This window comes from Lontra canadensis, unplaced genomic scaffold (assembly GCF_010015895.1).
Source record: "Lontra canadensis isolate GAN:19392208 unplaced genomic scaffold, GSC_riverotter_1.0 scaffold75, whole genome shotgun sequence".
Taxonomy (NCBI): Eukaryota; Metazoa; Chordata; class Mammalia; order Carnivora; family Mustelidae; genus Lontra; species Lontra canadensis.
Genome location: NW_022631069.1, coordinates 1850052 through 1859482, shown reverse-complemented (window position 1 = coordinate 1859482; position 9431 = coordinate 1850052). Strand labels below are relative to the sequence as shown.

At 36.5% G+C, this 9431-nt stretch overlaps 1 pseudogene; it reads right to left on the bottom strand.

The window, feature by feature from the left end:
- Positions 1–1685: 1685 nt before the first annotated feature.
- Positions 1686–2060, bottom strand: LOC116881491 (annotated as a pseudogene).
- Between the last annotated feature and the right edge of the window lie 7371 nt (positions 2061–9431).

The window sequence follows — 9431 nt, the reverse complement described above, 5'->3', positions numbered from 1 at the left end:
AAAACCATTAGAACTAATAAACAAATTCAGTAAAGTTGCGGGATACAAAATCAACATACAAAAATCGGTCATGTTTCTATATACTAATAACAAAACATAAAAATGATAAATTAAGAAAAAATCCTATGTATAATTTCATCAAAAAGAATAAAATACCTAGGAAAAAATTTAACAAACGAGGTGAAAGACCTATACACAGAAAACTACAAGACATTTATGAAAGAAATTGAAGAAGACAAACAAATGGAAAGACATTCTGTGTTCATGGGTTAGAAGAATTAATATTATTAAAATGTCCATACCCAAAGCAATCTATAGATTCAATGTCATCCCTATTAAAATTATAATGGCATTTTTCACAGAAAAATAACAACCCTAAAATTTGTATAGAACCACAACAGATCCCAAATAACCAAAACAGTCTTCAGGGGCAAAAATAAATAAAGAAAGAAAGAACAAAGCTGGAGGCATCATGCACCCTGATTTCAAACTATATTACACAGCTGTAGTAATGAAATCAGTATGGTATTGGCATTTAAAAAAAAAAAAAACAGACAACTACATCAATGGAACGGTATCGAGAACACAGAAATAAACCCATGATAAATGATGAATTAATTTATGACAAAAGAGGCAAGAACACACAATGGGAAAAGAATGGTTTCTTAAAAAAATGGTATTGAGGTAACTGGACAGTCATATGCAAAAAAATTGAAACTGGACTACTATCTTACACCACACATAAAAACTAACTCAAAATGGATTGAAGACGTGGATATAAAACCAGAAACAGTTAGACTCCTAAAAGAAAACAGGTGTTAAGTTCCTTGATATCATTCTTGGAGATATCACCACTTTTTTTGGATCTGACTCCAAAAGTAATGGCAACAAAAGGAAAAATAAACAAATGGGACTACATCAAACTAAAAAGCTCTGTACAGCAAAGAAAATAGCCAACAAAATAAAAAGACAACTTACTGAATGGGAAAAGATATTTGCAAATCATATATCCAATAAGAGGTTAATATCCAAAATATATGAAGAACTCCTACAACTCAATCACCAAAATAACAAAGAATCCAATTAGGAATGGGCAAAGGATCTGAATAGACATTTTTCCAAAGAAGACACACAAATAGCCAATAGGTACATGATAATATTGGTTTCAGAAGTAGAATTTAGTGATTCATCACTTACGTATAACACCCAGTACCCATCATAACAAGTGCCTTCCTTAATACCCATCACCCATTTAACTTATCCTCTCATCTACCTCCCCTCTAGCAACCCTCAGTTTGTTCTCTATCATTGAAGTCTCTTATGGTTTACTTCCCTCTCTCTTAAAAAGTACTGGGTAATGGGCATTAACAAGTGCATGTGATGTGATAAGCACTGGGTGCTATATGCAACCAATGAACCATTGAACACTACCATATGTTGGCTAACTGAATTTACATTTTTTTAAAAGAAAGCTACATTGACTTTTTAGTTCCTTCAGCTTTTTACTTATTAGGACAGAGTGAAAACCTTAATTCCTTACCTCTCACCTGGATTTTATGTCACTCAATGACAACCTTATTTTGCCTGTCTTTCCTGGAATGGTTATTTTCTTGTATCAAGGTATTTTATATCAATTGGAAAGCACTTTTTTTGGTAATTTTCTACCTTTATTTGACAATCAGTGCTTAGGTCTCATCCACATTAACTGTCAGCAGATTTTTGAAAGTGGTGACAGGTACACAAGTAACCAATGCATAGAGTTTGTTTGCTGAATTTTCATCCTTGTTACATTTTCTGGACAACCACACATGGACACAGTGCAGAACATTCCTTATTCCTTCAGCCAAAACAGCTTTGTTGAGCCTGGTGTCAGTGCATACCTCTGGAGCTCCCATCTCCTTCATGGCAAATTTCCAGATCTCTTTGAGGGCTCAAGGGGCACACTTCTTGAAACCCATTCCATGGATTCGTTTGTAACTGTTGATGGTGCATTCTCTGATCACTAACTCATTGATGACAGAATGGCCCTTCTTCTTGCCTCCTTTCTTTGTGAAAGCCATTATGTTGGACTCTGGCTGGAAAACTGGAAAGCATTTCTAGTCTTTGTCATGATCTACTTGTCGGTTTTAAATATAAAATCTCCATCTTGCAGCCAAATAGATCTATTAAATCCGGGAACTCCAAAAATACATGCCTTATTATCAGTGTGCCCATGGGAAGGACTCTGATGTACTAACAGCCCAGAATTGGCTTGTCTCTTCATCTGAGTTTCTTTGGGCTGAGGTGTAGCAGTCAGTACAATCACAGACAGCCTTTAATGTTGGTATGATCTTCTGCATGGTGAAGTTACTATCTATGTTATCTATCAGAATCAAATATTCTATCTGGTTACAGTATACAATGCTGTTCTGTTCTCTTTTTTCCCCCAGTGGGTTTTTCTTCTATTTTTACATATGTAAAAACCAAAGAAGAAGAAAAACAAGAAGCTCAGCCGGTTTGGGGGGGGTGGGATTTTAGTGCAAAAATAATATCAAGCTCTAGATTAACCTATGGGCAAGATAAGAAAGCTTATTGAGTCTAACCATACACAAACTGAGGAGAAAAAGTTTTTAAAGGTGTAAGTCTGGGGACAATTGTATCAACTGTTGTTGCATCTTTCTACAAACCTAGGGTCATTCACTGTAGTCTGATTCATGCCAATTTTTAAGTGTAAGGAAGAAAACACAGTGATATGTAAAAAACAAACCAAAATAAAACAAAACAAAAACTAGAAAATGATTGGGTTCAAGAGATCATAAGAACAGCCCTGATGTTTTTAGTACTGGGTATGTGACACTGTACAGGACTCTCATCTTTGGGGGGGTCTCAGTTCCTATCTGTGAAACAAGAGTCTGCTTAGATTACTCTTAAATTAGTCCCTGGGTAGGTCTCAATGGCAGAATCAAGAATACTAGCACATGAAACTACATTCAGTAGGACAGTAGGGACAACCCTAGACTGGATCCAGAAGGACTGGAAACACCATTATCAAGTGTGTGAGATCCAAGTGTAGGGGAAAGAATGAATCAGAGCCAAAGGGAAGTACTAACTCCCCAGTCTAAAATATTGGTATGAACTATATGAAGAAATTGTATAATAGTATGTAGAAACAGAGAAGATCAGGGAGAGGTTAGAAAGCAGATTACAAAAATGAAGTGGCTATTCAAAACATACTGAAGCCATAAAGGAAAGAACAAGGTGGCAAGAGCCTCTTCCTGTTGGAAACATGGCAGTTAGTTCAGCAGGATAGAAAGGGACTGGTCCTTGGCTGGGTTTCTTAAAGGAAAAGATCTAAAAAGTCCATGGCTCTAAGTGCATGGTAAGACTTAATAGAAATAATTTCAGGATAATATGTGATTTTTAAAATTATCTGGCCATAATCTCTATCATCATCATGATTTATCCTCCCCACTGATGTCCACTCACTGATCTTATGCCATGAACATGTACTGTACAACCGTTTCCCTTTCATTCTCTCTTGTGTACTTTCTCTCTCCCATACTATCCCCCACCCCCTATTAATTAGTTTTCAAATCTTCTTTTTCAGGATTGCTTTATAGGGTTGGTTATAGTAATTGGATTTCTTTGGTAGCCTGTAGATTTTACCAATTTAGGAGTGACTTTTTTTTTTTTTTAAGAACACCTAGTAAAGTTAGAATTAGTGGAATTTTTTTTTATTATTAATTTTATAGACTTGTTTTTAGGGAAAAACTGGCCAGGCTGTTTTGTCACAAAGGTAAATTTGGATTATGACTAAAATATTAAAACAGTGATACTAAGAGCTTGCAAGTGGCTACTGGAAGTGTAAACACAATTGCCAAACGGTCCTTTATTTTCTCTAACTGTACCCAGTGGCCCATCTCAAACAAACAAGGACAATCACAATTGTTTTCTCCCTGACTTTTATGGACATAAGAATAAATGAGACTGTTACATATAGACAAACACACATAAACAATTTGAGGCCACTAAAAATGCATTACGTTAATAGTAGGTTTTCTTGGACTTGAATTTAAGACCTATGATAAGAAAAGTCATTGGTATAAATACTTGAGAGGACTGGAAGTACTCTGAAGATTTACATTTAGTGATCTCTATTCCTGCTATCTAATGCTGTATAACAAACCACCCCAGAAGTTGTAAAATAACTGTAACACGTATTTTGCTCTAAAATCTGCAATTTGGGTAGGGCTTAGTTAGGGTAGCTAACCTTTGCTCCTCTTGGTATCATCTAGATAGAAAACGGAGGCTGGAAGCATCTCATGGCTCACTCACTCACAAGTATTGTGGTTCATTCTGGCTGCTGGCTAGGAGTTTCAGTTCCTTTCCACCTGGGCCTCTCCATGAAGTCTTTGTGTGAGCTACTTTGGGTTTTCTCACAGCATACTGGCATGTTTGAAGGTTGAGCATCCAAAGAAAAAGCAAGACAGACAGAAGCCTTTTGTGATTTGGCATCACAATTTATGCACCATCATTTCTGCCACATACTGCAGTTATGAAAGTCACTAGGGTTTAAGGGCAGAGTACACAGACCTTGCTTCTAAATGGAGGAATGTCAACGTCACATTATAGGAAGACCATGTAGAATATATAAGAAGCCATAACTGGATAATACAATCTGCCACAGCACCTATGCAGAAAAGTGCCTCTGTGTCTAAATAGGAGGACACTAGTTCTCAACTACTACATATCAAACATGGAAATGATTACCCCCTCAGCTTCTCATTACAAATCATTCAGTTTCTAGTCTTTAGGAATCAAATGGATTTTAGGAGAGAATAATGCATTCGCTCCCTGAGGACATGCATTCACCTTCCCTTTACCACCCTAGAATAGCTGTTATGTTCTGAGCTCAGAGAAGAAAATTACTGCCTGTTCCCCACCAAGCCTTCTTCCACCCCACACTCTTTCCCAATGTTCATCAGAAAGGGTGATGCTGTCGGGCAAAAGAGAATGCCATGATACAGCATCCTGCCCAAGGTTATATTCTCCAAACTCTGTCCCTTCTGGTGTTAATACCCCCAAAGTGAAGAAGAATATTTCAGTTCAAGAAAAGTCTCTCTTGAATTTAACAAGGCAAAAGAAATATTTATTCTAAATGGGAATTTAAATGTCATTTTTTAAAAATTATTTCAATCTTTTTTCATAGGTTTATGGACCAGGCTAAAAAGTTCTGTAGTCCATAAAATGCTTCAAGGTAGCTTTAATTTCCAACAACATCCTTGGTCCGAAGAAGTGAAAACTACCACCTTTTCAAATTTGTGATTTAGCTTGGTCACTAGTCTTCTCATCTAAACATTCCTATAAAAGCAAACTCAGGAATCAAGATACTAATTTTTTTCTTGAAACAGATGAGAAACAATTGCTGGATCTAGGAACCTGAATCTAACTCTATTTCTACAGGCCCAATTCCAAATTCAATTTCTAAATACCTATGTTCAACTGTGCTATGGGTTCAATGCCAACTAGAATGTCAGGGGATCTTATTCATTTTAGAGAAATTGTAATTTCCCCCTATCTAAGAAAATAAGGCTACTAAATAAGACTCAAATCATTCTTACAAGATAACATATTTGAAAAGTTAATTATCAATAAAACATAAACATATGTGTTCAACATGTGTTCCTGTGTTCCCCAAATACCTGAAGATAAACAAAGGTTTAGAAATGAAGGAATGTGGGTAGGGGAAGAACTTGTTGCTGAGTATACTTATAGGGGACAAGACCAAAAGCCTCCACAAAAAGACTAATGTACAACTATCTAGCACAAATGTGAGTCCTCTTATACAGTTCTATCTTCACTACATGTTCCCCACTTTGAAGGGAAAATGACGGGCACCTGGGTGGCTCAGTGGGTTAAGCCTCTGCCTTCGGCTCAGGTCATTATCCCAGGGTCCTCGGGTCGAGGCCCGCATCAGGCTCTCTGCTGGGTGGGGAATCTGTTTCCCTCTCTCCTTCTGCCTGCCTCTCTGACTACTTGTGATCTCTCTCTCTCTCAATCTCTGTCAAATAAATAAAAAAATAAAATTTTAAAAGGAAAATGACATTGCACTCATTCCACTTACATATTCCAGACACTGTAAGTCTTCACCTTTCAAAGAAGAGTATCTGTTCAGTATCCAGAGATATGCAAAATTCTGCCTTTTCCCCCAAATTGAGGCCAATTTTTAATTAAGATACAAATGAATTAGCAAGAAATCTGCCCCTTCCCCAGAGCAAAGCTGAACTGGATGAAGTGGCAGGTGTATCTCATTTATATGATGACATCACACATAGGCACCCAGTCATATTGATTCTTCCTCTGGAGCCCCTCTGGGACATCTCAAGTGAAAGGAATATGCTCAATGGAAAAGTCTCCCATCTATTTCCCACATAATCTGGACACAATCTAATGTTAAAGAATAACACATAAGAGCTTAATATTCTTGATATGAACAGTAGTGATTTAATTTATGCAATTCAGTTGAGTTGAAATACTATTATAGTCATTTTCCCTCTCTGGTTTCATAATTATTCACTGTATATATTTTCTGCAGACAGATTTAAGATCCATGATAAAATAAGTACACTTTTCTTGCTATTCAAGTATTCTGGATTAGGTCAAAGTACCAATTAGAAATGGTATAGTTACTAGAAAAAAGACAAATATAAAGTGGTTTAAGTAATGGAGAAGCTAATTTCTCTTTTCTATAAGATAAATCTAGAAACTAGAAGTAGAAGCAAATAAGCAGTTTCATTTGAGACCTGAGTAACACTATCTTTAGCCCATGTCTTCTTTCTTCATGATCCAAGAGGCTTGGTCATCTATCATTTTCGATAATTTTAAGTTCTCAAGGGTAAGAATCATTTATTTCCTTTTTTAGTCATAGCACCTAGCATATATTAGCTCTAAGCAGTATTTGTTGAGTGATTAAATGGATAAAAGGAAAAATGAACAAATGAGTGAAAAACAAATGGAGGACAAGTCTAGTGAGAATACATTTAAATATACAATTACTATACAGGCAGCAGTACATTTACTGCTCAGTGTTTCATTCATGAAGGTATGTATTACAATACCAGGGCATATCTTATGGGGAGAAGTGATTTTTTTTAAGATTTTATTTATTTATTTGAAAGACAGAGTACACAAGAAGGGAAGAAACAGAGAAGAAGCAGGCTCCGTGCTCTATCCCAGAAACCTGAGATCATGACCTGAGCCAAAAGCAGACATTTAACTGACTGAGCCACCCAAGCACCCCAAGAAGTGATATTTAAACTGGATATTGAAAAAAAAATTTTTTTAATTTAAAAAATTAAACTGGATATTTAGTGATATGTAAAATCTGAAGAAAAAATAAAGTTGTATCTTGCTTTGAGGAACATAGGATTTGGATTCAAAAGATTGGCTTGCAGCCCTCCCTAACTTAATCATTTAATAGATGTGTTATTTTTGGCCAGGTAAGGGAAACGCTCTGAGCCTCTACCCTCATCTATACAATGGAGATAATGATAGCTACATTATAAATTCTTATAAGGTTTTCTATATTTTTTCAACTCTTCTTTTTTAAGTGTACACCATCCCATTTTAGTCCATGTTGTATATTAATTTTTCTATTAATGTATACATTCTTAGAAATGTACCATTCCTGTTAATCATTCTTATGATGGTTAATTTTATGTGTCAACTACATGGGGCCACGGGGTGGTGTGTCTTCAAATTAGATTAGCATCAGAATTAGAAGTAGGTTGAATCAGAAGTAGATTGCCTTCCTCAATATAGGCAAGTATCATCCAATCCACTGCGGGTGGGAATAGAACAAGATGCAGACAAAAAAAAAGGAACTGTCTTCTTCCTACCTGTCTGTTGAGCTAGAACACTGGTACTCTCCTGCCCTTGGACTGGGATTAACACTACTGGCTCACCTAGTTCTCAGGCCTTTGGACTTGGACTAGAATTAAACAGATTGAGGGACTGCTCAGATTCCATAATCACTCTATCTATCTATCTATCTATCTACCCATATATCTATCTACAGGCATATCTCATTTTGTTGCACTTTGCATTATTGTGTTTCACAGATATTCCATTGCAAATTGAAGGTTTATAGCAACACTGCATGGAACAAGTCTATCGGCACCATTTTTCCAACAGTATTTGCTCATTTCATGTCTCTTTATCAAATTTTGGTAATTCTCCCAATATTTCAAACTTTTTCATTACTATTGTGTCTGTTATGGTGATCTGTGATCAGCAATCTTTCCTGTTACTGTTGAAATTGTTATGGGGTGCCAACAACTGCCTATGTAAGACAGCGAACTTAACTCCACTGACTGGCTATTCCCCCATCTCTTTCCCTTTCCTTGGACCTCCCTAGGCCCTGAAACACAATAATATTGAAATCAGGCCAATTAATCATCCTACAATGACCTTTAACTGTTCAAGTGGAAGGAAGAATCACATATCTTTCACTTTAATTCAAAAGGTAGAAATTATTAAGCTTAGCAAGGAACACATGTTGAAAGCTGAGATAGGCCAAAAACTACGTCTCTTACATCAGTTAACCAAGCTGTAAAAGCAAATGAAAAGTTCTTAGAGGAAATTAAAAGTGCTACACCAGTGAACATGCTAATGATCAGGAAGTGGAACAGACTTATTAACTAATGTGGAGAAAGTTCTGATGAAGGAGCAAACCAGCCACAGTATTCCCTTAAGACAAAGCCGAAGCCACAGTAAGGCCCTAACTCTCTTCAATTCTATCAAGATGAAGAGGTAAGGAAGCTATAGAAGAAAAGTCTGAAGCAAACAAAGATAAGATCATGAGGTCTAAGGAAAGAAGCCTTCTCCACCATATAAATGTGCAAGGTGAAGCTTCAAGTACTGATACAGAAGCAGCAACAAGTTCTCCAGAAGATCCAGCCAAGATAATTAACGAAGGTGGCTACACTAGATGACAGATTGTCAATGCATATGAAATAATCGCCTATAGGAAAAAGATGCCATTTAGAACTGCCATAGCTAGAGAGATGACGAGCTTTGATGCTTCAAAGAACAGTCTGACACTCTTGATAGGGGCTAATGCAGCTGGTGACTTGAAGTGGAAGCCAGTACTCATTGACCATTCTGAAAATCCTAAAATCCTTAAGAATTATGCTAATTCTACTCTGCCTGTGCTCTATAAATGGAACAATAAAGCCTGGATGACAGTAAACCTGTTTATAACATTGTTTACTGAATATCTTAAGCCCACTTTTGAGACCTAGTGTTCAAAGAAAGATTCCTTTCAAAGCAATATGGCTTATTGACAACATACCTGGTCACCCAAGAGCTCTGATGGAGATATACCAGAGATTATTGTTGTTTTCATGCTTGCAAACACAACATCTATTCTCCAGACCACTGATTAAGGAGTC